This window comes from Mesoplodon densirostris, chromosome 17 (assembly GCF_025265405.1).
Source record: "Mesoplodon densirostris isolate mMesDen1 chromosome 17, mMesDen1 primary haplotype, whole genome shotgun sequence".
NCBI classification, from domain to species: Eukaryota; Metazoa; Chordata; class Mammalia; order Artiodactyla; family Ziphiidae; genus Mesoplodon; species Mesoplodon densirostris.
The window spans coordinates 17,653,876-17,680,692 of record NC_082677.1 but is presented as its reverse complement, the minus strand read 5'-3'; the positions used below and the strand labels follow the sequence as shown (position 1 = coordinate 17,680,692).

Here is a 26,817-nt window from a genome sequence, read left to right as displayed (position 1 = left end):
TGAGAGGCTATTGCAGAATTCCAGGCTAGAGATAATGATGGCTTAGACTAGGCTGGAGTAGAAATGGGGAGAAGTGGACCAATTCTTGCCAAAATGTGTATTTGCAGGCCCAGTCCTATGTCTCACACTGCTGTAGACTTCATTTATGGCTGGGGGCTGGCTTCAGCATTCACATGCTTAGGTTAGTGTCTGAGCAGCTGGGTTAGACCCATAGCAGCCAGGCCTCATTGGATCAGATGTAATCTTGACCCACGAGCCATTCATGCATATCGTAGGGGCCTGATGCTGCTCAGAATGTTTGTTTGACAACTTGATTACTACATTCCACTGGCTTAAAATATTTTTTAATAAAAAAGAGATGCTGGAACTGGTGGTTTAATAAATTGCAAAATGCTTCTCCCACCCATTTCCTGCTTTATGTGCATTGTCATGTGAGTTATTTCATCCAATCAATCTGCTGAGATAAGAATTTTAATATTTGGGGCATAAGGATGCCAGTGTGGCTTTGGAAAACACCAAAAAGCACTGGACACGGCAGGGGTCATTTTCACAGATATTTGCTAAGGGTTGGGTGTGTGCAAGATAAGAAAAATGATGTGGCTTCTGCTTCCAAGAGGCTTGAGAAGAAGAAAAAGTAACAAAGTTACTGAGTATCTTTTAAGTTGCTGGCCTTTTACAACCTCCACCCGTTCAACCTGTGCAGTGCCTCTGAGGTGGGTGCCATTCTTACCCCTATTTTATGACAAGGAAAGAGGCACTGTCATCTGTCTCGGGTCACACTGCTGTCCTGTGCAGAGCCACAAGCTAAGCCCAGAGCCCATGGTCTCCCCACTCCACGCTGCAGGTACCACTTCACAAGATGTCAGATATCTTCTGTTTGAATACTGCCCCTGCTGCTTTACAGCTACAAGATCTTGGGGAAAATGCCTTACTCTCTCTGAGCCTCAGTTTCCTTATCTAAAAAATATGGATAATGGTATTTACTCAAAAGGGTATGTGTGAAGCATGTATGAACGTTCCTGGCACGCAATAGCCAGGAAGTAAATTTTGCATTCCATTTATTTTGTGAACCAGCATTAGGGCAAGAGGAAGTGTGATGTGATTCCGTTGTAGAGTACTAAGCAAGCATGGCAAGATTTTTTATTTTTTCAACCTCACAACTGTCAGAAAAGTTTGCATTAGGCATTTGGGTATAGGGGTTAGGAGAAGGATGCAAGACTGTGGGATTTGTGTGCAGAATATCTGTGGGAAGAGAGGCATTCCCAAGCATCCTGGATCATCCTACCCAATTCAGGTAGCAACAGGAGGGGAAAGAGGCATTGTTTATATAAGACATATAAATGAAGGCCTCACATCCTGTGGGGGCAGCTTTGTGTGTCCTTTGGAGCTGAAATTAATGGATATTTCCCTTTGAAGGGTCAGCTCTACAGGCAATATCAAAGGGACCTCATACCGTCTTTTTGTGAGGGATCATATTTATGTTTTCAATATGATGAAAACCAGTTTGCCCCCCCTGAAACTAGACATGTAAGCTTTGATAAGCTGACAAGAGAGGAAAGAAGACAACAACCACAACCTTTCAATTTATAGCAGGCTCTTAAAAATAATGTGTGAGACAATAGTCCTGCTAAGTTTTCTACAAAGTCACCCATCATATGCACGTGAAGAAGATAAGAAACTACCACTCTGGGAGAAAAAAAGGGCCAAAAGGCTAATCTTAATCATTGAACCACCATATTGGTCCAAAGTTTTTTTAGAGTAGATCATGGAGGCCACATTTGAGGGGGGGTTCTCAGTCTCACTGGCTGACTGTGCTTTATTAAAATCATTGAAGCATAGATGATCGCTGGACCTTTACTCTTCTTTCCTTACTTGGCGTCTGCTTTGAACCAAATCTTATTGGATATATAGGAGCACCCAGAGCCTTTGTTAGACTCATCAGTGTCCTCTCCACCCTTGGTTTCCTTTTCTTCCAATGCTGTTTTCCTACCATGTGGTCTATTCCACACCAGCGGCCAGTCTCCAGCAATCGAATAATGAAAGCTCTGTAAAAGGTGCTACCAGTGTGTCCACAGAATTATGTGTTTCTAAGTCTTGCAAAAGCAGGATGTTTTGAGTGCAATCACTCAAGATCACCTTCTCTTTCACTCTGACTTCCTGCCCATCACAATTTGTCAGCTACCATCTGAGTGATGGGCATATTTTGGATCTGGCTAAAAGGAAGTTGAATTGGGGATCAAAGTAGTTTAGTGGAATAGTTTTAAGTAGTTTGCAGTCCCTTTTGTAACCGTCTGGGTGAGGAATGGCTTCTACAAATACTCCTACCACATTGGATGGCTCACCAGCATAGACGGGGAGATCAGGTGAGGGCCAGAGGTCCTAAGGATGTGAGCCAGTCCTATGGCGTTCATCACAGGAAGTAATGGGGGTAGGTGGAGGGGAAAAAAGTGTTGAAGTAAGGTTTGAGAAGCTCAACTGTGGAAAATACTTACTTCAGCAGACATAAAATTGTGAGCAGAATATTGATGCCTAGCCAAGTATATTCTCTCTTGTATGGAATATGCTTGATTATGTCAAATATCCAATTATAAACTCACTATATGTACGAATAATATGGAATAGATTTGATCAGAATTCTTGTGTTTGTAGAGCACAGGCCGTAGGCAGTACAGCAAGAATGTCTGTGTGAGAAGATGCATGTTTTTGGCATCGCATTCTGGATCTCGTCTTATTGTATCTGTTGCATCTTGTCCCAACAAAATTTGGTGGTTTCGGGGGGAAGGATGCACAAAATTGCCACCAAAGCACGAGAAACGCCCTGAGAAACAACTGTTCTGGTGACAAAACTCTCACACACATTCATCAATAAGCCACAGTATGTGGCATAAGAGGAATTCAATTATCCAGTTATGTAACTCAATGCAATGTAGAAACATTAGAATTGTTCTTGTGTATGTCATAATTTCAGATTAGTTTTGTATTTTTTGCAGAATTATTGTTCATACAAAAATTCAGATGTGACAGGAAAGATGTATCTCTATTGAAAGCCAAAAGTGAAAATTGAAAGAAAAAATTTGCAGTACTTGTCATCTTTAAAAGAAAATTGTAACTTGTGTAATTTCTTTACTCATTCTCCATAAATATTCATTTTTGTATCGAATTTTGTATTTTATTTTCCTTAAAGAGGGTCGCAACATTTGTATAAGCTTTAGGCCCTGTAAAGCCTGGATCCGCTGTGCTCCTTACCTTTGCTGTTGTGTGGGCGTGTTCAGTAGCAGCTGGGCAGCTGGAGGAACGTGTGTAGAGGGGAAGCAGCATATGCTGAAATGGAAGGAGAAAACTTGATTCTGCCACCTACAAGCTGTGTGGCTTCAGCAAGTTCCTTAGCCTCTCTAAACTTTAGTTTCCTCAGCTGTAAAGTTTGGATGATCCTACTTCACAGAATTGCTGTAAAACCTAAAGGAATACTTAACACAGTGCAGGCAGGGCCTGTGATCAACACTCCATAAATATTTTTACCCCTTTTTTCTTCTTCTCTCTTGAACGGTTCATGGGTTTATCTTAGGTCAGGGACCCAGGGGAGAAAATATTTTGTCTTCAAAATGAATTTTGATATAAAGTTATTAAAAAGAGAGCTGGGGTTTTCCCTGTGATTCTTGTCTTTAACAAGCCCTAGACAAGATGAATCACCATGGTATTTTCTCTGAGTATAAAGCAAAGAATGAAGTGCTTTCATCAGTTAGGTAGAGTATTGGGCCAAAAGTTCCAGTTCAGTGTGTCTGCCACCACACACACACACACACACACACACACACACACACACACACACACACACACACTCTCACAATCATTTGATATGGCTCAAGAATTAGATAATTCTGAATCACTGAAGTTTTTCTTCAAAACTTCATCTGTCAGTCAAAAAATATTGATAAGCAAAGCGCCAAGTCATATGCTATATTCTCATGAGATGTAGGAATCTGGGAACTTGGGTTTGTGACTTGTGGGGTGTCCTTGTGAGCAAATAGCTTTTTGTGGGGTGTACCCTGGAACAAACAGCACAACCTTTCTGATAGGTTTGCTTCAGCCACATGCATGCAGAGATAATCTCTGTGTGGTGGAGGGTGGGAAGTGGAAACATAAAGTTCGCTAAATACTGACTTGCTGTCAGGGTACGAGTTAGTCTGCAGAGCAGACTAGACTAATGTCTGTGATGCTGGACTATGAACTCTTTTCTTCGAGGGCAAGATACAAGAATACCTTTTTTTCCCATTTCCTACCAGTGCTAGTACATAGTAGGTGTTTGTAGTATGCATCGAATTGATTTATAGTCTATCCACATACAGTAAAAGTAAAAAGAAAGACTTTTAAAGTGCCCAAAGGGTTTCCCTTTATGAAAGAAAACTGCAGCTTTTGATTAATAAGCATGATTATTACGTCCCTTGTCATGAAATTTTAGAAGAAGGGGAATGTTCTTCAAATGGGGAATCAGAATTGGTCTATTTCACACACTTTGCTGATAAGCTCTTCCTTCTCTGTGTGGAAGAAACCAAATGTAAGCAAGTCCAGGGACGTCTGAGAAGTTAGCATACTTGTAAAGACCAAACAATCACAAGTAGACTGTCAGCTGAGTGAAGACAGGTGTGGACTGTAACCTGCAGGCAGTTAGAAAGAAAACTTGTTCTGAGACTACCTGTCCCCCTGTAACTGGCACACATGACTGGTTTCTAGGGAAGAGGAATTGTTGGTCAAGTAGGAAAGAGTCTATGTAATATGTGTCCTAATGAGTTATTCATTTGCCCTCGAATTAAGAAACCTGGGTGTGTATAGCTTATCCATATTTTATTTGAGGCCATCTTGGTTAATTTTCCTGCTTTCTAAACTACTGAGTGAAATAAACTCACTCAGGTGTTGTCAAAGTGAACCCACCAAATCTGGCTGATATCTTGGTGGGTGGGTGAGATCTACCTGGGATGTAGTCTATTTGGCTGCTAACACACACACACACACACACACACACACACACACACACACACTTGTTTAGAAATATTTATCCATGCTCACTGTGTGATAGGGGTGTGAGCAGGCACGATCCTGTCCCCAATGCAGAACAAATGAGCACATGGCCATGTCACTTATTTGGCTATTGCAGAAGACCTGGGCCTTATCCTAAGCTTCTAGCAGTGTTTCCAGAGGTGGCTGGGCTTGCTCTCCCAAAGGATAAGACATGCAGGTTACCACTGAGACAAATGCCCCATCCATTGTCTTCTGGGCCACTTAAACCTTGATCTATTAATTAATCTTATGAAACAATAGAAAAAGTTTAAGAGAAAGATAGTCTCAAATAGCCATATTTTAAATTTAGAATATTTAACAGAAGTTAATTGATAATTTTAAGGCCCTTAATAATAACTACCCTTAATTACATCAGTTTGCTTTGGACTGAGATTCCTGGGATAAGTCTTATTTCTAGTTGGAAAAGAGCATTGAAATAGTACTTACCTTATATTGTCAAATTTTTAGTGCTTGGGTATTTGGAGTCACACAGATGTACTCTTTGTGAGTTCAGGAATGTTAGTTATTTCAGACTGCACCATGACTGGCTACAGCTAGTTGAATAAAATTCCTGCAGTTCATCCATTCTTCTTCTACCAGCAGGTGTCATTATGGAAATATGAAAATACTGTAAATTCCAAAGTTGTAGGAACTGGCTGTAAGAAAGAGCAGTAGCACTTTGGATATTAAAAAACAAAAAGAAATCATTTGGTGCTAACCAAGGGCAGCATGTTTAAGTACTAATTTGGCAATGTTCTACAATATAATGTAACTGGCACAGGATTTCAAGGGACATACGTAATTTATTTTAATTAAATTAAGCAAATGTTTATTAAAACCTACTTCAGGCTCATAGGAGTCTCAAAAGAAAATGAAGACAATTTTTATCCTTAAGGAACTGGCATGATATCTGGGGAGAAAAGGATACATTCACGAAATTATAGTGAGCAGAATGAATTAGTCCTTTTTTTAACATGCTGGATTGAAGTGCATAGCTAATAAAGGTAGTAAAAGTTCCAGTTGGAGCAGCTATGTAGTATTGTGGATTCTGGGCTCTTCAAAGAATATTTTTTACATATTTAAGTAGAGAGGAGCTTCAAAATTATTTGGAAACTAGATGGCTCATTCTTTCCTTTCTTGCTCACTACTGTCACCTATCTTTCTCCATACATCTAAAGAAATAATTACAATAATTACATATATATTGGTTAACCAAGCATGTAGTAACTGGTTGTAATAGTTTGCTATAATCAACTGATTAATATGATCAAATCTTTCTAAAAACTAAGGTAAACACTACAAGTGGGCATTTTTACGGGGAGACTTACACCAGGAGCCTGGGTAAGAGTATTAGTGTACTAGATCAGGAGCAATGCTTCATCTACTCTAATTCCGCCCTAGACTCTGAGTTCTTCCAAGGCATGGGGTATGTGGCATTCCTCTTTGCATTCCCGCTACTCTAATTCTGTATCAGTACATGTTTGTTGAATGGCTAGATGAATGATAATATCACCAAAGAATAGGGTATTGGCAATCCTTCCTACGTTATGTTGTTAGAATATGTGTCGATATTAGACTAAGAAATCTCAGATTGAATAATTCAGAAAACTGGATTGAAAAGTTGAGAGCATAGATCCTAAAGTTTTCTCCTTTGGTTCCATTAGTCCACCCAAGGAAACTTGTCTCAAAAATTATTTCCGCATACTCTATAAAGGACATTATAATTCATCTAAATAGAATGTGCTTAATTTTAGACCAAAGGATGTATGTATTATTCTTTATTTCATAACCTCTTCAATAGCTTGTTTCTGTGGTAGTAATCAATATTTTTCAATGAAGGCAGCATGTTTACTGTACTCATACTAGTTCTTTTTATTTGAAGGTCATTGTTAATTCACCAGCTGCTACATGATGAGGGGGATGTTCTCAGCCTCCTTTGGTAGAATGAACTAGCTATCATTTTTGCCTCACTTACTTAAATCCCTAGCTGTTTACTGGACTTTCCCATCTTGCTTTTTTCTCGTCACCTCCAGCTTAACATGTAAAGAGGGAAATCATTTTAGCTTCTAAACCACTTCCTTCTGTTAGTCATACCTTTTCTCTTAATGGTACCATCATTTTTCCAGTCGCAGGCTAAAAACTTTGACGTTTTCTTTTTGTTAAATCCCCATCCAGTCAATCAACAAATAATTTATACTTCCTTTGTGTTGCTTTGTTATAAGTTCTTTTCTTCCTTTCTATTTCCATTACCAGGACTCTGGGTTAGACCATGCATGGATGAAATAGCCTCCTGGATCATCCTGTTATGTTTCTCCTCTTTTTTTTACTCCATCAACGACTGTGAACATTTTAGTTAGAATCATTCAAGCATCAGCACGAAGTCCATACTCTATCAGAGTTGCCATGGCTCCTCATTATATGCTATCTGATAACTACTCTAACTCAAATCTTGTATACTTCAATTGCTTTGCTCCAGTCATGTAGAAAAATGCAACCTCCTAATCCGTGAATTCTCTCTCCGACTTCTAGATTTTTTTTTATTGTGGTAAAATATACATACCATAAAACTTACCATTCTAACAATTTTTTTTTTTTTTTTTTTTTTTGCAGTATGTGGACCTCTCACTGTTGTGGCCTCTCCCGTTGCGGAGCACAGGCTTCCGACACGCAGGCCCAGTGGCCATGGCTTACGGGCCCAGCCGCTCCGCGGCATGTGGGATCCTCCCGGACCAGGGCACAAACCCGCGTCCCCTGCATCGGCAGGTGGACTCTCAACCACTGTGCCACCAGGGAAGCCCCATTCTAAAAATTTTTAAGGGTGCAGTTCAGTGGCCTTAAGTACATTCACATTGTTGTGCAACCATCAGCACTATCCATCTTCAGAAGTTTCTAATCTTCTCAAACTGAAACTCTAGTCCCAGCAGACAATAACTCTCCATTTCCCTCTCCTCCAGCCCATGACAACCACTATTCTACTTTTTGTCTTTATGAATTCAACTACTCTAGGTACCTCATGTAAATGGAATTATATAATATTTGTCTTTTTGTGCCTGGCTTGTTTCACTTAGCATAATGTCTTCAAGGTTCATCTATGTTGTAGCGCGTGTCAGAATTTTCTTCCTTTTTAAGGCTCAGTAGTCGTCCATTGTATGTACATACCATATTTTGTTTATCCACTCATCCATCAAGGGACATTTGGATTGTTTTAACATATCTTACTAATTGCAAACAGGTTAATCTTCCTATACCTTACTTCAGTCATGTTACTTGACTGCTCAGAAGTCTTCAGTGAGTTCCTTCATACAGACAGGATCAGCTGCAGCTTTCACAGCCTACACCCACTGCTTTCCCCTGTCTGGGTCCTGACCTATGTATAGAATATTATCATCTGTTATTAATCTTCAACACTTATTTATGAAGCAAATATTTTTTGAGTGTCTGGTATATGTTGGGCCCTGATATAAGTGCTGCTGACACAGCAGTAAACAAAATAGACTCAGTGCCTCTCCTCACGTAGGTGACTTCAGAAAATGATGGAGACACATCTTTTAAAATAAAGTATATCAATATACATTCTATTAGCCAATCTTTTAGTGTAGGGTCAAGGCATTTTTTTGAAAATGGGCCTGCTGATTATTCATATCATCTCTTACATAAACCAAAGTGAATCACCTATGATTTCCAGTTTCAGTTTCTTTAAATAGGAGCAAGATCTTAAAGATACTTGTGATATAATGAGTGCAGAGTCCTTGTGTATTTTTATTCTTCTTCCCTGTCATTAACAGTTATATCACTCATAGCCAATTTAAGAGGAGATTTTCTTAGCAACTCATCTTTACTGATTCTTTAAAGTAATTTGATTTGCTTTTTCAAATATAACTCTCTTTTCATACTTTATCAGATAACATAATATTTAATTGAATTATATAATTATAATAAGTACAAGTGGCACAACGTTACTACCAATTGACCCTTGGAAAGCCTACCATGCAGCTGATGGGAGAAGAAACCTGCAGGCTTATGACAGAGGATCCTGCTGGCCATGAGCACTAATGATGCCGTGGTGTCAGCTAGTATGTTTTCCTGAGGCCGTAGGGGACTCTATGTCCTTTGTATGTATAGGACTTTAGTGCAGGTTAAATATATAGTCTTTAGGGCAGGTGGCTAGAAGGACTTTTACTGTATTTGTTCATTCTTATAGACAATGGTGTATACATGCTTACTATCTTATAATACAGCAAGCGTTGAGGAGGGATCTATCAGAAATTGGTAGAATTTGTACAGTAGAACTGCACAGAATCGGTAGATTTCCTTCAGGTTCAAATGCACAAATCCTTTCTATTCAAATAACAGGAACAGGCAACTTTTACATTTGATGTAAATTTGCACAGAGATCCAGCGCCTGTGGTAGTGAGGGTAGAGGGTGACGAAGGGGCAGCGTCTTCGGCTGTCACAATTGGCCACTTTATCTCTGGGCGGATGAATTTCTTCACACGGACCATCTCTGCCAGGAACTCCACTGCTCCACCCAGAGTTGCAGCCCCCTGTGAGGGGGGCTCACTTCACGTGTCTGCCCATCCTCTGGCTGCCATTGACCTCCTCTAAGTGTGTGCCAGTGGTGTTCTGTCAGGGTCTCCTCCGCTTACTTCTGTACGTGTGTATAAGAAAGAATTGCGTGTGGAGGTGGGAGCCGGGATGCAGGCCTTGTGCCTCAGACGTGTGTCCACCAGAAATTCCTCAACAGTTCTGACAGTGGACGCTCCCTCCCTACTTTCCAGTACTGATGCAGGCTTCTCCTGTTTTTATATTCCATTTGTCATTTCCATGGAAATCCATATTTAAGGGGTTGGAAACCTCTCATCTTTTATCCCAAAGCTCTCTTCCTCTTTACCTCAGACTCTGCCTTTTAGGCTCTTGGACCGGGCTTAACAGTGTGTTTTTCCTCTGCTATTATCAGATGATAAATAAACTATAGGTCAGAGTTAGGCAACCAGCAGCTCTTTATTTCTCAGTGTTAGTGCCGTTAAGTTATTCTTCCTATTCCGACTCAAGGCAATGGAATAACAATACTGATAAGTTATTTTAGGCTGTACTTGATGGTTTTACTGTGCTTTATTGCTTCATTTAATGAGATAAATAACCAGACTAGTTGAGAGGGATGTTTTTGGAACAGAACATTAACTGAGGTAAGAAAGGAGTCGGATTCTACTTTCCCTTTCTGGCAGTCCTCATCTGGGTACTTTTTAAATTTTATTAGTATAATTTTTATTTTTGGCTGTGTTGGGTCTTTGTTGCTGCGTGCGGGCTTTCTCTAGTTGTGGCGAGCGGGGGCTGTTCCTCGTTGCAGTGCGCAGGCCTCTCACTGCAGTGGCTTCTCTTCTTGCGGAACACAGGCTCTAGGCACATGGGCTTCGGCAGTCGCAGCATGCGGGCTCAGCAGTTGTGGCTCATGGGCTCTAGAGCGCAGTCTCAGTAGTTGCAGTGCATGGGCTTAGTTGCTCCGTGGCATGTGGGATCTTCCTGGACCAGGGCTCGAACCTGTGTCCCCTGCATTGGCAGGCCGATTCTTAACCACTGAGCCACCAGAGAAGCCCTGCATACTTTTACTTTTTAATTATTTTTATTTTTATTTTTATTTTTTTTGCAGTACGCGGGCCACTCACTGCTGTGGCCTCTCCCGTTGCGGAGCACAGGCTCCGGACGCGCAGGCTCAGCGGCCATGGCTCACGGGCCCAGCTGCTCAGCGGCATGTGGGATCTTCCCGGACCGGGGCACGAACCCATGTCCCCTGCATTGGCAGGCTGACTCTCAACCACTGCGCCACCAGGGAAGCCCCCTGGGTACTTTTAAATCATCTTGTCTCAGCTTTGTCTCACACAAGTACAGGTACATCAGGACATTAGCTTATCAATACACACTGTTATTTTATTTTTCTTTTAATAAATATAGTTTTTGATAGAACAGAAAGATCAATAAACAATGTCAAGGAGAGCAAAGACCTTAGTCTCAGTCTTGAGGATAGCTTTCAGAAAACAGTGGCTGGGATTTCCTTGTCTTTGATCTTGTTTCCTAACTGCCCAAATCTGCATTGTCACAGATGGGCATACTTTTGCAGATCAAGGAAAAGATGAATCCTGTGGCTTAGGAACAACAGTTTCTTCAATTCCTTAACTGCAGGCAGGATACAGTCTTTTTGAGAAATGGCAACTGAACTGCAGGCATCTTTCTTCCCTCAGAAGAAGAAATGGATCCTCAGTCAGCCTTACCATATACAACCCTTGCTTTATGTTAACCTGTGTTGAAATCTTATAGATTCTCTCCTCGATTTCTGAACTCGAAAATCTCTTGTAATACTATACATTACCCTTACTGGCTTCCTTTTTTGAGCTCTAGTGAATAATCCAAGTGTTCTCAAATTTCTGATATAAATATGTTCCTCCACGGATCTGCAGTGAAAATGAAGCGTTGTTTTACCACTGAATACTGTGTGAACCCAGTCCCTGCTTTGCTTTTGAAACTGACCATATTTGAGGCAATTCTTCTGCTTACAGCTATGGCTGAATTCTCTTCTTCTTTTCATTGCCTCCAGGGCTGGGAGCCTCTGATTGCATGAAGGTGGGGTGAGAACTGTGACCTGCCATAAGAAAAGGAAAAGTCGGTGCTTATTCACCCAGTGAACCAGGGTGAGTAAAGAAAAGAAAAATTCGAGAAACCTTGAAGAATAATGTAAATACTTCCAGTGCCCTCAAGAAAAAGGGCAGTGGAAACAATCCCCCCTTAAGACAATCAAACATAAGAAATGCACAGCAGAGTGCTGTGCACATAATAGATGCTCAATCAGTATTTGTTGAATAATAGATGGATGCAGCAGAGGGCAGCAGTCATGCTACTCCCAGCTCGGCCTCTCTGGTGGCAGCCTCCATCTCTGTTTATCCTCTCAGACCTTAGTTCTTCATCCCTTGCCCTCTCATCGCTGCTGTCCCATTGTTGCTCTGGCTTATCTTCTCTAACCCAGGGGAAAAGACAAGGACTAGTTTGGGAATCTCATTCTTAGGCAGGACTGGACTGATGGCAATTAGAGGACATAAAATGAGGATGCTTCAGAATCAGATCCCTATGCAGCTTCTTTCAAATGCAGACATAGACACCTGCCTCTACCTTGGGCTTTCCTGTCCTGATGCTTCAGTAGGTGGGATGGTCATTGGTGGCCAAAGGGCTTTCGTGGAAGAGTGACTATTCAGTGTCCAAGTTGGGTTTCTAATGCTTTGTAATCCAAGGGGTTTAAAATCATCTGTGTTCACAACACATCTTATTCCAGCAAGCTTTGGATGAATTGCATGCTGTTGACTCTGGAACTGGGACATGTTCTCCTCTAGCTTCTCACCTTTTTAGAACATGGTTTGTGTCTGTCGTGTTGTGTCACTTCTGGCTTTCATAGAGCCACAACTATCTGTTAAGCAGTGGAAAACCGAGTGTGGCTTTTCTTCAACGCTTCTGGGGGCAGTGTCTACTCTGGAGGCGGTTTCTCTTTTCTCCACCTTTAGGATAATTCTGAGAATTCAAGGAAATTTTGGTATCTTTTGGACTTTCAACAAAGTGTATTTGCTGGTAAGACTAAATATTCATGCAGATTTACTGTGAGTGACACTGGGTCTTCAGTTGTAGGGTCAAGTTCAACACTTTGATTAGGGTCAAGTTCACTTCGATGTGTCTTCTTTCCCACTGTGTTTTTTCTTCTGACTAGATTGGAATCTTATCAACTGTATGTTTAGCTTAAACAAATACCATTATACTTAGATAATTTTGCTCCCTACTCCAACCAGTGAATGCTTGCTTTGGGGCACACAGGAGATGATAGAAAAGAGCCTGCCGTTCCCTGTGTTGTCTTAGTTCCCATGTGCTGCTCATGGTGTGAACTTTTCCTTGTGTTGAGAGTGATTTTAATGTTGATTGGTACAACTACTGTTGTTACCACATAGTCTATAAACAGAAGCTAGGTCTCTGGTTTTAACCAAAACCATGATCATCTGTTCTACCTTTGGCAGTATGGATGTGTTGGCCTGAACTGAGGGACTGTGTGTCTCCAACATGGTGCCCTCCTTAGGGATTTTCAAGGGTCTTTTTTTTTTTTTTTTTTTTTTTTGCGGTATGCGGGCCTCTCACTGTTGTGGCCTCCCCCGTTGCGGAGCACAGGCTCCGGACGCGCAGGCTCCGGACGCGCAGGCTCCGGACGCGCAGGCTCAGCGGCCATGGCTCACGGGCCCAGCCGCTCCGCGGCATATGGGATCCTCCCAGACCGGGGAACGAACCCGTATCCCCTGCATCGGCAGGCGGACTCTCAACCACTTGCGCCACCAGGGAGGCCCTCAAGGGTCTTTTTTTTTAAGCATCTTTATTGGAGTATAATTGCTTTACAATGGTGTGTTAGTTTCTACTTTATAATAAAGTGAATCAGCTATACATATACATATATCCCCATATCTCTTCCCTCTTGCATCTCCCTCCCTCCCACCCTCCCTATCCCACCCCTCTAGGTGGTCACAAAGCACCGAGCTGATCTCCCTGTGCTATGCGGCTGCTTCCCACTAGCTATCTGTTTTACATTTGGTAATGTATGTATGTCCATGCCACTCTCTCACTTCGTCCCAGCCCACCCTTCCCCCTCCCTGTGTCAAGTCCATTCTCTACTTCTGTGTCTTTATTCCTGTCCTGCCCCAGGTTTATCAGAACCATTTTTTTTTCTCTTTCTGACTTACTTCACTCTGTATGACAGACTCTAGGTCCATCCACCTCACTACAAATAACTCAATTTCGTTTTCATTTAGGGCTGAATAATATTCCATTGTATATATGTGCCACATCTTCTTTATCCATTCATCAGCTGTTGGACACTTAGGTTGCTTCCATGTCCTGGCTGTTGTAAATAGAGCTGCAATGAACATTGTGGTACATGATTCTTTTTGAATTATGGTTTTCTCAGTGTATATGCCCAGCAGTGAGATTGCTGGGTCTATTTTTAGTTTTTTAAGGAACCTCCATACTGTTCTCCATAGTGGCTGTATCAGTTTACATTCCCACCAACAGCGCAAGAGGGTTCTCAAGGGTCATTTTGATCATATGTAATTTTAGCCCTAAGCACTGGTTTTAGAATCTGTCCCCTAAGATATTATACTATAGTAGTGTCTGATTTCTCTTAATGGTGCCTTTTGTGGCATAATTCAGACTGGTGACAGTTTGTGTTCCTTTTTTATTGTAAAACATTTTCTAGTCTTCCTAGGTGATGAGAATATAGTTGGAGCTGGTATTTGTTGCCTTCTCTACATGTGCTATATAGGGTCTATGTAACCTTACTGTTGATCTGGGATATTATGGAGGAAACTTAGAGCCACGCCTGGAGTCAAAATATTGGACACATCCCAAGTTGCTTTTTTAGAATTAATTGATGGATGCTTATGCCACAGGATACTAACAGTCATAAAAGTAAGCTAAGATTTCACCAAAGCTCAGTCTTTCCACATTCTGCTTATTGTGGATCATAAGTTGTTATAATATAAGGAAAGGTCTGCACTGAAAGGGGCTTGGGAAATATGTTGAAATCTGAAGATGGACTTTGCCTAAATGAAACTCACATAAAGCCAGGCTTCCTTGTATAGGTCTCATCTCTTGTAAGTGCAACTTTCAACAACAGTCTAATTTGAGAAAACTTGAAGAATAATGTAAATATTTACCCTAAGGTTTACTTTAAAAATATTGCAGTATAGGGATTTCACGTAGTGAAACCATACAGAAAGCTTCCTAAAAATTCCCTTTGCACCTCTTTCCTTCTTGCCAGTTTCGTACTCAGGACAACTGCGAAAATCTCTCTCTTGTTCTGCGAAGAGTGTACTTCTGGGTGGCTCTCCCATCCTGTGCTCTCCCACACCACACACTGGTCTCCTCTGGGATGTGTACTCTCTAGCTCAGGCGGGTTTTCTTGTGAGCATAAGCTACCCTTGCTCCAGAATTCTGGTGAATGGAAATTTCAAATCAGTATGAAAGTTTTGCTCTTATTTACACTTTGATCTTGGCTTGAGACATACCGCTTGTTCTTACATTGATATAATGTATTCAGTCAAGTCCTCTAAGACCCTGCAAAACAGATCAATCTGCCTTCACTCTTTCATTAAATTGGTGGGGCCACTAAGAGAGGAGGTGTACAGTTATAGTTACAGTATATACCAGATGGTGGGCCCAAAGCATCACTCCTCCCTTCCCCTCTTGGTCTCTCCTTAGAAATTATGTTGTTTAATACAGCCTGCTTCCAGAAGGCTGTATGAAGGTGGTAGATTTAGATGTAAATGGCCCTGACTGAATGTGGCAGCTCTGAATATGGCGGTGTCAGTGGGGACTTATTTCCTTTTAAGTCTGTGTGTGACTTTTACTCCAGATCATTCTTTGAGTTACTGCCAGAGCAGGACATATGGCTGTGGGTCAAGGGGAGAGGCAAACAACTAAGTCTACTTGATATATCTTTATCTTTTACACAAGTTTGCTATAAAATTTATAGAAGCATCTGTATTAGGGTTCTCCAAAGAAACAGGATGTGTGTGTGTGTGTGTATGTGTGTGTGTACAGAATATATATATATATATGTGGCTTATGTGATTGTGGAGGTTTACAGGTCCCAAGATCTGCAAGATGAGCTTGCAAACTGGGGACCCAGGAGAGCCAGTGATGTAGTTTTAGTCTGAAGGCTGGCAGGCTTGAGATGATGTTTCATTTCAAGTCTGGAGAGAGGGAAACACTGATATCTCAGCTTGAAGGCAGTCAGGCAGAAGGCATTCTCTCTTACTCATCCCTTTTGCTCTATTCTGTCCTTCAACTCATTGGATGGGGCCCCACCCACAGCAGTGAGTGCCATCTGCTTTACTCAGTCTACCCATTCAAATGTTAATCTCATCCAGAAACACCCACACAGACACACTCAGAATAGTGTTTGATCAAATATCTGGGCGCTCTGTGGCCTGCCAAGTCAAGTTGACACATAATTTTTTCCATCACAGTATCCACAAGATTGTAGGAATATATAATTTACAATTCAATTTCCATTCATATGTATGGGTATTACTTGATGGATATGATCATACTTTTAGACTTCCGTAAAAGGAAAGGCATGGGAAAGTTGTAATTTATTTCACATGTTTTTCTTGAAGAGTTCTATCGATCCATAGATCTTTCCTCCACTTCATTTAACAATTTAGAGTATATACTTTATATTGCTGTCCTGACATCAGGAAATGATAAGAGAGTTCTTTCTCTGTTCTATGAAAAGATGACTCTCTTTTTCTCTATAGAAGGTGTTTATATCCACTCCATAAAATCTCTAAATGGTTTACCCACCTCAAAAGTAACAGTCAGACCAGAGTTTCTGCGTGAATCATAGCTTAAAGAAATCCTGTGGTTTTTTTTCCCATTCTCTTCATCTAACTTGGGTTGTCTCAAAGAAGCCTGCTTGAGCTGACTCACCTCAATATTATGCCTTCTGGGTTTTGTATTGTCAGCTTTCTTCATCTGAGAATTTGACTGAGAGACAGGTCTGTCAAAAGATTACAGCTTGATCCACTTGGTGGAGTTATTTGGGCCACAGTGCAGGGAAACACCTGTTGGGTGGGATAGGCTTTCTGGGTGAGGGGTTCTTTCTTTCAGAGGTGGCTTATGCCAGAGGGGTGAAAATATAGCTCCTAACTTTCTTAATCCAATTAACTGGGAGGCAAAATACGCTGTAGTGGTGTTATTTCTGTGGTAAACCTTCTCAGAGGTCTTTAGACCAGTAACTGGCCCAAAAGAAAGAATAAAGAGAAAGACTGGTTTTACTTGAAGTCTATGGTCTTTCTTATTGCTGTCCTTTGTACCTTCAAACCAGACTCCCTCCTTGGTCACCCGATCCCTCTCCCACCCATGTCATTTCCTTGGTGTGGTTTGCTGCTGGTACAAGTGTGCCCTCATTGTTCCAGACCTTCTCCTGGACTGTTCTTTATGCCCATCCAACTAATATCTCAAACTTGACCTTTTTTTTTTTTTTTTTTTTTTTTTTTTTTGTGGTACGCGGGCCTCTCACTGTTGTGGTCTCTCCCTTTGCGGAGCACAGGCTCTGGACGCGCAGGCTCAGCGGTCATGGCTCACGGGCCCAGCTGCTCCACGGCATGTGGGATCTTCCTGGACTGGGGCACGAACCCGTGTCCCCTGCATCAGCAGGCGGACTCTCAACCACAGTGCCACCAGGGAAGCCCTCAAACTTGACCTTTGTCTTTTCTTTCCAGCTTTGTGCTTGCCCCTTTGGGTTGATGAGATTTTCAGTTTCTTCCACTCCCGACTCGTTTCTAACTCTTCTTATTTCTAGGCCCTTGAAATAAATACTTTTTCCAAACCCACACTGGACTCTGGGGCCTCATCCTGTGCTTCCTTACCCAGGCCATGGTGGGAGGGGTCGAGGAGGAGAAATCCGACAAATACCCTATGAGGTCCAATTTTCAAAAATCCTGCACTTAACCACAGCAACTTTAGAAGTAGCAAGCTCATTTTATGGGATTTGGATTAAATTTATTTATCAGATAAACAAAAATAAATATATATATAATTATTTCATTCCAAGATTATTTTCTTTCCAGGCTTGTGCTTGCTCAGATCAGAATTTTACTCCTGTAGGACGTTAATAGTAAATCACCAAGGGAAATGTAAACTCTGCCACTAATAAACAGCCTCTAACATGGATGGGATAGAGGGCTAAGCCAAAGGGAGAAAAATAGGAAATTTGAGAAATATCAGTTTTGGAATGGATAATTTTTAAATAATGTATCTATCTAGTAAGTTCCCAGCATTTTAAGGGGCAACAGGAGTTTGATGACAAAAGAATTAGGTGATTAAAACATACAGGAAGCCAGGGCTTCCCTGGTGGCGCAGTGGTTGAGAGTCCGCCTGCCGATGCAGGGGACACGGGTTCGTGCCCCGGTCCGGGAAGATCCCACATGCCGCAGAGCGGCTGGGCCCGTGAGCCATGGCTGCTGAGTCTGCGCGTCCGGAGCCTGTGCTCCGCAGCGGGAGAGGCCACAACAGTGAGAGGCCCGCGTACCGCAAAAAAAAACAAAAAACAAAAACCTACAGGAAGCCAATCCTAGTAATTAGCCGTACTTAGGTATCGCAGTGTCACTTTGCTCAGGGACTCAAGCAAAAAGTCTGTTTTCAAAACTTTTCTAAATGATAAAACATTGGTATAATTGAGTAAATTTTTTCTACTGCAAGAACACTCTTTGTCAGAAGGAATTAAGAATTAATTATCCTCATATAATTGGACTCGGTTTTTCTCATTAACAGTAAAAATTGGTGGCAGCTTGCATTGTTTTTACCCTGGGGCTTACTGGTCATAAAGCACTCTAGAAACAAATTAATTTGTAGAGCTTATTCTGACAAGAAGTAAATACAAAGGTAAAGTATAGTTTGTATAGTACTATTATCATGGCAGTCTTGGGCATAATTTATATATAAAGAAAATAAAAGAGCAAACATAATTTTCAAGCTGATTGCCTGTAAAGAACTTAATTGAAAACAGTTTTCTCCTTTTAAAAAGTGATTTATTTTAAATGTGCTTTTAAAAACAAAGGTCTTATTGATAACCATTTTAAGTATATTATCTCAATGTGGGATTTAAGTAAAAGGTCAAATCTTGTAGAAGTATTTTCGGTATGACTCAGTTCTGTTCACAGACAGACTTTATCAAGAAAATGAAATTAGTTAACATTTTCAGGCCTGAGTACTTGTTTAAAGAGGCAGCAACTTTTTTTTTTTCTTCTCACAGATAAAGAGTTCAAGGAGAGAACTTTGATTAAGAAACATGGGAGGGGCTTCCCTGGTGGCACAGTGGTTGAGGGTCCGCCTGCCGACGCAGGGGGCACGGGTTCGTGCCCTGGTCCTGGAGGATCCCACATGCCGTGGAGCGGCTGGGCCCGTGAGCCATGGCCGCTGGGCCTGCGCGTCCGAAGCCTGTGCTCTGCAACGGGAGAGGCCACAGCAGTGAGAGGCCCACGTACCGCAAAAAAAAAAAAAAAAAAAGAAACATGGGAACTGAAAAATTCAAAAAACTGTTGTGTACATGTTCTTTAAATAAGCTAACACTATATAAGAGGGGAAGAGCGCTGGCTATGCTACACTAGAAGAAGGAACTTAATTCACACCTGTAATTTTTACAGTGTGGACAGATGAATCTCATATTTTGTGCTTGAAATTATTTATTCAACTTGTTCAACTAGAGAGCCTACATTTTATATCAGAAAAGCTACTGTGGAACTTTTCATTTAAGTCCTGTCTAGGAGTTAGCCTTTCACCCACCTTGGACCCTATCCTGAGCATCTATGACTTGCCTTTTTCCAGGATCTAGTATGATTCCTACAAATGGCCAATGAGAGTCATGCACCCAGTCACAGTAGGGCAGGCTCCATTTGCTGATGGGCTATGTGACTCAGTGCCCACAGACGTTTAGTCATTTAGCTCCTTTCCCACGGAATAAGCCCCAACCATTCAAGTAATTAACCTTAGCTAGTCCAGAGGTTCATGAGAGGCAGGGAAAGAAGGACCTTTTCACTTTCCTTCTCAGTCCTGCTGCTCTCCCCAGCTTTGTGAGTGACACCTGAAGTGTGTACTTAGCAAAGAGCACGTGGGACTCAGGTCCCTAGAAAGCACTGCTTGGTAAAAGCTCTGAGCATCCTAAAGTATTAAGCAACAAGAATCTATTATTCCCTAATTTTCCCTGATGGGGAAACCTCTTTAGCATTGAACTTCATTTTCTTTACCCCCATTTCCTGCTCTTGAAGTGGCGAAAAGGAAAGCTTCCTCTAGGAGTCTGAGGGGACCACTGCTCAGGCGGCTAAGCCCTCCAAGCCTCCCTTCTGTTTGCACCCCTAATAACCTCTGATTAGATATGAGAGATACTGCCAGGCTCTTCCTGCATTTCCATCTTAAGCTCTGGCAAACAAATGCCAAATCTTGGCTCTTTTCCATTTAAAATAATCCTTCCTCTTTGCTATGTGAATTGGGGTTAGAAATACTGACTTAAGTTGTGCCAGGCTTGCTTCCAGCTTGCCTGTTCTCCATCACCCCCTTCTTCCTTGCTAACAGAACCCGATTTTGTTCATTATTGGCAGCAACATGCCCTATCCCGGGCAGTGGATCTTGACTGGTCTAAGCCAACAGGGATATCTTTCCCAGTCTCCCTTGCAGGTAGGGGTGGCTGAGTAACCTAGTTCTGACCAGTAAGACTTAAGCAGTCTAAGTGCACTGGGAGGAAGTGAGTGGGGAGGGGCAAGAGAAGGCAGATTCCTGGGGAAAGTTTTTGTGCTCTTGATAGAAGGGTACAGAAACTGCTGGGCTTTTTGCCCCTTTATCTTGGCTTGTCTGCAAATGTATTGCTTGGAGCTGGTGCAGCCATTTTGTGACCATGAAGTATAATCTTGACTCTGTTATGTGAGAACAATAAACCTACATCCACATAAGTTACTGTCATTCCTTCCACTACTGGGTACAGAATTTTTAATTGACACACACCAAAATGGAGATGTGCAAGGAAAATATAGTTTCTTTAATTTTTTTGTAACTGATTTCATTTTCTTCTCCAGCCTTCACATTGGAAACGATGGTGGTGGAGGTAGTAGTAGATACTGACATTTATTAATTAATGATAATTTAATTTATTTGGGTAAATGACCCAGTTGTCTGATTTTTCTTCCACTAACCCTATACCTCTCCAAGATGATATTTGGAGAAAATGGGCAGGGTTTTTTAAGCAGTGGCATGCTCTAGCTGGCTTGCACTGGCTTACCAGAACTGATGGTTAAATCTTGGGGAATTTTGTAAGTCAGTTTTTAAATACAGTCTTTATTAATAACTAAGTTATACAAACTTACAATTAAAGAAATAATACTGACAAGAAAGGTAATACTCATAACTCATCACTTCCTAATTATTTGACTATATTTTACTGTTATCTATGTTACTGAAGTTATGTCTCTTGTATCTGTAAGTGGAAGTACTATAAAATTGTATGCTTCTATGAACCTCATCTCTTCCCAACTCTAAGTTCAACGGTACAAAGGTGAAATCTTCCTCGGTGGCAGTATTTACACCAAGAAAATCTCTAAATGCTACAAACCAGGGCTTTTCCTCTCTGGAGAGTCTGTTGTTAAACATATATTGGAGCACCACTGGTATTAAGTGACCTCAAGGTCTATGCAGAGACTTAGGCCTTTGTGCTGCCTTCTGTTCTCCACACCAGTGTCACTTCTCTGCAGGTCGCTGACCATCTGCTGGTATCTGCTTCTGATGAACCTGGGCCTCTCTCTTATTCTGGTTGGGCCCTGGTGGTTGGTCCTCCCTAGATGGCCTGACCCACCTCATTTCTTGTTGACACCATACACACTCCTGTGGTCTGTTGGGATTCTCACTTATTTCCAGACTGGGTGGTTTGTTCTCTGGGCCTTGGCTACAGGATCTTTTCACTTTTGCCCTGGCAACCTCCTTGGAAATCCCCAGGAAGCTCTCCATGGGGCACATGGGAATTTCTGGATCCCTTCCATGCCACATGGGAGCTGAGGAAGACCTTGGGGTACTACCTCAGACCTTCCTCTAATCATACCATTTTCCCTCCCGGGAGACACCTCCATACTGGTGAGGAAGTTATTCTGGGATGAGGTTTCTTCTTGGAGTCCCAACAGGAAATGGGGGCAGAAACCCCTCTACTTTTGACTTTCCCCTCAACTTTTACCTAACAACCTCTTACTTTGAGAGTTAGGCCCAAGGCAAAGAAACCATGCCTTACCTGTCTCCCTGCTTATGTCTCTCTCTTTTTTTGTGTGTGTGGTACGCGGGCCTCTCACTGTTGTGGCCTCTCCCGTTGTGGAGCACAGGCTCCGGACGCGCAGGCTCAGCGGCCATGGCTCACGGGCCCAGCCGCTCCGCAGCATGTGGGCTCTTCCCGAACCGGGGCACGAACCCGTGTCCCCTGCATCGGCAGGCGGACTCTCAACCACTGTGCCACCAGGGTGCTTATGTCTCTTATTTTGAAGTCACCATTCACTGGAAAGTTTAATTTCCCCTTCTGGTTGGTAGGAAATATTTCTAAGTTATGTCCTTTCTGCGGAAGGAGTTGCTTTTCCCCTTTCTCTGAGGGCATATGGTGGAAAGGCTGCAGAAAACCTGATTTATAGGAGAGAATGAATTAAAAATACAGCTTAACGTATATAAAAAAAGATCCCCATCGTGCTTATCCATATGAGTCGTCTTGCCCAAACTTTCACTCCTCAGAACTCCGTTAACTACTCCAAGGTGCCCCAAATCTGAGAGTAAGGAGGAATAACTGACAGACATTTGTCACTGAAAAAGCACCAGAAAAGGATGAGTAGTTGCATTATCCTTTATGTATAAGTACTTATCTTTTGTAATTAATAAAATCTTTGAATCTTTTTGGGTACTAGAAATAAAAGTGGGTGTAAAAAGAATAAAATGGGCTTTAAGATGTTAAGATATACTGTTGCAGGGGCAAATTAGGAGCAAGGCAAAGACTATTGCCAATGCTTTGCTACTCCCACTTGCAACAATTCTTTCAATGCCCCTGGCATCTCTCTATGACTTCAATTGAGTCCCAGCCATTTGTCAAGCAATGTCTCCCTTTATTGTTTTTTTTTTAATTTATTTACTTTTATTTTTGGCTGTGTTGTGTCTCCGTTGCCGCACGCAGGCTTTCTCTAGCTGTGGCAAGCGGGGGCTACTCTTTGTTGCGGTGCCGCGGGCTTCTCATCGCGGTGGCTTCTCTTGTTGCGGAGCACGGGCTCTAGGCGTGCGGGCTTCAGTAGTTGCAGCACGTGGGCTCAATAGTTGTGGCTCACGGGCTCTAGAGCACAGGCTCAGTAGTTGTGGCGCACGGGCTTAGTTGTTCCGCGGCATGTGGGATCTTCCCGGACCAGGGCTCGAACCCATGTCCACTGCATTGGCAGGTGGATTCCTAACCACTGCGCCACCAGGGACGCCCCCTTTATTGTTAATAGTTTAAGGTGTCACCACCTCCTTAAGTGCATTTAAAAGCTTAAATATGCTCTTATTCTTTCTGGTCATAAATAATTCATGTTCATTTTAGAAAATACAGATAAACATAATAAAAGTCATTGTCTAGAGACAACCACCATTAATACCTTGGTGTACATCCTTCATTAATCCTTCTACAAATTACCTTAAATGGCTGCACAGGATAGGTCACGTTCATTTTTATCAGTTATAAATAACAACGTATTTGTGGCCTAACAATAACTTCAAAACCATTAACTGACATTCAGAACCTATTGAAAAGTCATGGGGAAGATATCCTTGTTGGGGAGATCTTCCTGGTGTACCTTAAATCACTCCATGCCTTTGTCATTTTGCTTCTGAAACTCCGAAGTCTTTTCCCCCTTTTACATTGACCAAAATCCTCCCTGTCTTTCAGGGTCCCTTGAAGTTCTACCTGTTTAACCTCCTTCAACTATCCTGCTCACAGTATTCTTCCCTTTCCACGAATCCCTTATTACACGTGTTGTTCATTTAGTACTCATTTGTACATTTTCTCAAATTATTGCCGAACTGTTTAATGTCTTGTAGAAGTGTTTAGGGCCAGAAAGCACTTTCATGATCCCCCAGTTTATTTGAAAGAGATCTTGTTATTACAAAGATTCTATAGCTGGGATTAAATCCCTGTTCCCCTGACTCCCAGTCTGGCTTTTCATGATCTCAGATTGCACCTTTTCATTGACTAAGCTAATAAGCCTTAAACGCTAGGGGCTACTATTAGCACGTTCTCCATTTTAGGGATGAGGAAACTGATGTGCAGCTAAGTCGAGTAACTCAACTCAAGGTCAAAGAGTTTGTAATAGGGTGGAAACCGACTGCACCCAGACCACTGACTGCAGGATTCCTGCTATTAATCCCACTTGGTATCACCTCCTGGCTGTGCTGTCACTTCAGAAAGGAGAGTTGGATGAGAACTGAAGACTGGGTTTGACAAATAGGAAATTTTTTACTTTTGCCTGGGAAACTTCCATATAGGAGTAGGACTGGGAGCTCAATTACAAGAAGCTGAAGAATGAATGGGAGGTGAGGCGGCTGAGGGCCTGAGGACCACAAATAGGCTTGGTGGTGAATGCAAGGGCATACAGGGCGGTGGTTTGAGGAGTAGGTGGAATTGAGGGAAGGCTGGCATTATTGATTGATTGGTTGGATGGAAAAAGCTCAGTAACTGATGAAACATCCTAGAAGAGGAAAACAAGGATGGGATCAAAATGCAGGAGGGACTGGCCCTGGAAAGGAGTAGGACACTTTTCTTTTTGGACAAGAAAGACGTGGGGAAGATGAGTGGAATTAAAACCTGAAAGGTGGAAGGCATGGAAGTTGTGGATAACTGTTTTGTTTGGAAGTTAGGGGCTGGGGTTGGGGTAGGGGACTCAAAGAACACGGAGCAGCTTTGGAAGTGCTGCTGTAGGGAAAAACAATAGAGGAATATTTAGGGCAGAGCTGAGGTTGGAGCTCTTAAATTTGTAATTTAGGTAATCAATAGTGCTTTGAGATTCTCTCCTGTAGTACCAGAACACTCAGAACTGGGGAAATCAGAGAGCTGCTGGGGATTGTTGGGGAGAGGTGACAGGTCAGGACAACGGGACAAGAGAACAGATATGTTGATGAAGATGTTGATGTGACTGACCAAGTATTATTGTCTGTATTGTTGATGACCAAGTGTTCAGAACTTGTTATGAATATGTCTCATATACTTTTACATTTTTTTTTTTGCGGTACGCGGGCCTCTCATTGCTGTGGCCTCTCCTGTCGTGGAGCACAGGCTCCGGACGCGCAGGCTCAGAGGCCATGGCTTATGGGCCCAGCCGCTCCACGGCACGTGGGATCTTCCCGGACCGGGGCACGAACCCGTGTCCCCTGCATCGGCAGGCGGACTCTCAGCCACTGCGCCACCAGGGAAGCCCTACTTTTACATTTTTGATATGCCTAAGGACAAAGAACACACAGGCATAAATGTGCTTTCACATTAAACAACAGAAGTCCACTGAATTCACTTCTCAACTCCCCCTGCAAACTTTGGTGCTGGAGAAGAGGGAAGGGAGGTCTCTATTGAAGAGTACATTTTATCACCCATAGTGGTGAGTATATGTTGATGGATGGTAAGGGGAGTGAGGATTTCTTCCAGTAATCCGTGGGACCCCTAGAGTGCTGAGTCACTGTCTTCAGGATGGAGAGAGACAGCCTGTCTTTTAGTGGATGCCAGGAGTGACATAATGGTGAGAGTGCTTCTGTTAGACCAAGAGCCCCAGGAAGAAGCACAGGGCCTCATTTTTACGGGGCTAACTGGGAGTAGCCATGGTTCTTATCAGTTGCCACCTGCCGTCAGCTGTTTTCTCTCTACTTGGTCCCAACCAGTCTAACACACTTATCATAAGTTCAAACCAGCACTTACATCACCAGCATAACATTGCTTACAATTGTAGGCCTAGAGGATTTTACTAATTTAATCAGTAGTCTGGTGATCAAAGGGAGAGGGTTCATAACGTGGGCATTGGGCCAAAGAAACAGTCTCACAGGGGTTTTCCTGGCATTTTCTCTGGCCACAGGTATGGAAGGAAGAAGTGTCAGGAAGGGTTGATTAACTGGGAGAAAAGGCAGGGATTGAGGAGTTGGATGTTTGGTGAGGCAGAGGAAGAGGTTTAGTGGGAGAGGTAGCAAGGGAAGAGTACATGGATAGAGGGCAGGATCTTCAGGTTTATGATTTAGATGCATTCTGATGCAGGGCTGGAAAGAGAGGAGAGCATGAACTTGGGATCTAACCAGCATGGTTTAGAATCCCAGCCCCTGTTATCTCTAAACAGGGGTGCTATAGCCAAGCTTTTGGCTTGTTGCGAGGGTTATAGAAAACGATGTGAAGTTACTGGTATAGTGCCTGGCATTTGCCGAGTACTTGGGAAATTGGATTGGCCAAGTCATCAAGGAGAACACTGAAGTTACCCAGATGCTGGCAGGAGTCCAGGGGTGAGAAAGACCTTGGAGCCAGATGCCAAGGCCTTCAGACACACTGGGGGAGTGGATGGAAAAGGATGGTATTACATGATAGATGCACATGCTTCAAAGGAAGAGGCTCTCGAGGAAAGACAGAACAGCAGTGGTTTGGAAAAGACAATGAAGAGTGAGGGGACAGCCTTTTTATGGGGTGGGCCTGGAGGAGTATGTCATCTCCACATCATTCAAGGCTCTTCTACTGTTAAACCCCAAGGCCAATTCAGAGGCTCATCCTGCCTCTTATTTATTTTCTTCTTCTTCTCTGCTACAGCCTCCTGGGATAGAATCTACTTTTCTTTCCTTTTAGCAATGGCTAGCACTCCTTCTTTCCCTTAGGTTTCTGATCTCAAAATTAGCTGTGAAGTGGGACACATCCACCTGATTACCCTTCTTTTTTCTTTATTGACCCTGAAGATTAGCAAATACCATTAATTTTTAAAAATTGTGGTACAACACACGTAACATAAACTTTACCATCTTAACCCTGTTTATGTGTACAGTCCCGTAGCATGAAGTACATTCACACTGTTGTGCTACCATCACCACCATCCATCTTCAGAGCTCTTTTCATCTTGCAAAACTGAAACTCTATACCCATTAAACAACAATTTCTTATTGCCCCTTCTCCCAGCCCTTGGCAAGCCCCATTCT

General features: G+C 42.4%; 1 long non-coding RNA gene across 1 annotated transcript in view; it reads left to right on the top strand.

The window, feature by feature from the left end:
• Nucleotides 1-18,929, top strand: part of LOC132477541 (uncharacterized) — a 29,491-nt gene extending 10,562 nt beyond the window's left edge. The window contains exons 2-3 of the long non-coding RNA XR_009530285.1: nt 11,645-11,738; nt 18,887-18,929. This is a non-coding gene — a long non-coding RNA (uncharacterized LOC132477541). The remainder of the gene's footprint in view (nt 1-11,644; nt 11,739-18,886) is intronic.
• The last annotated feature ends 7,888 nt before the right edge of the window (nt 18,930-26,817 follow it).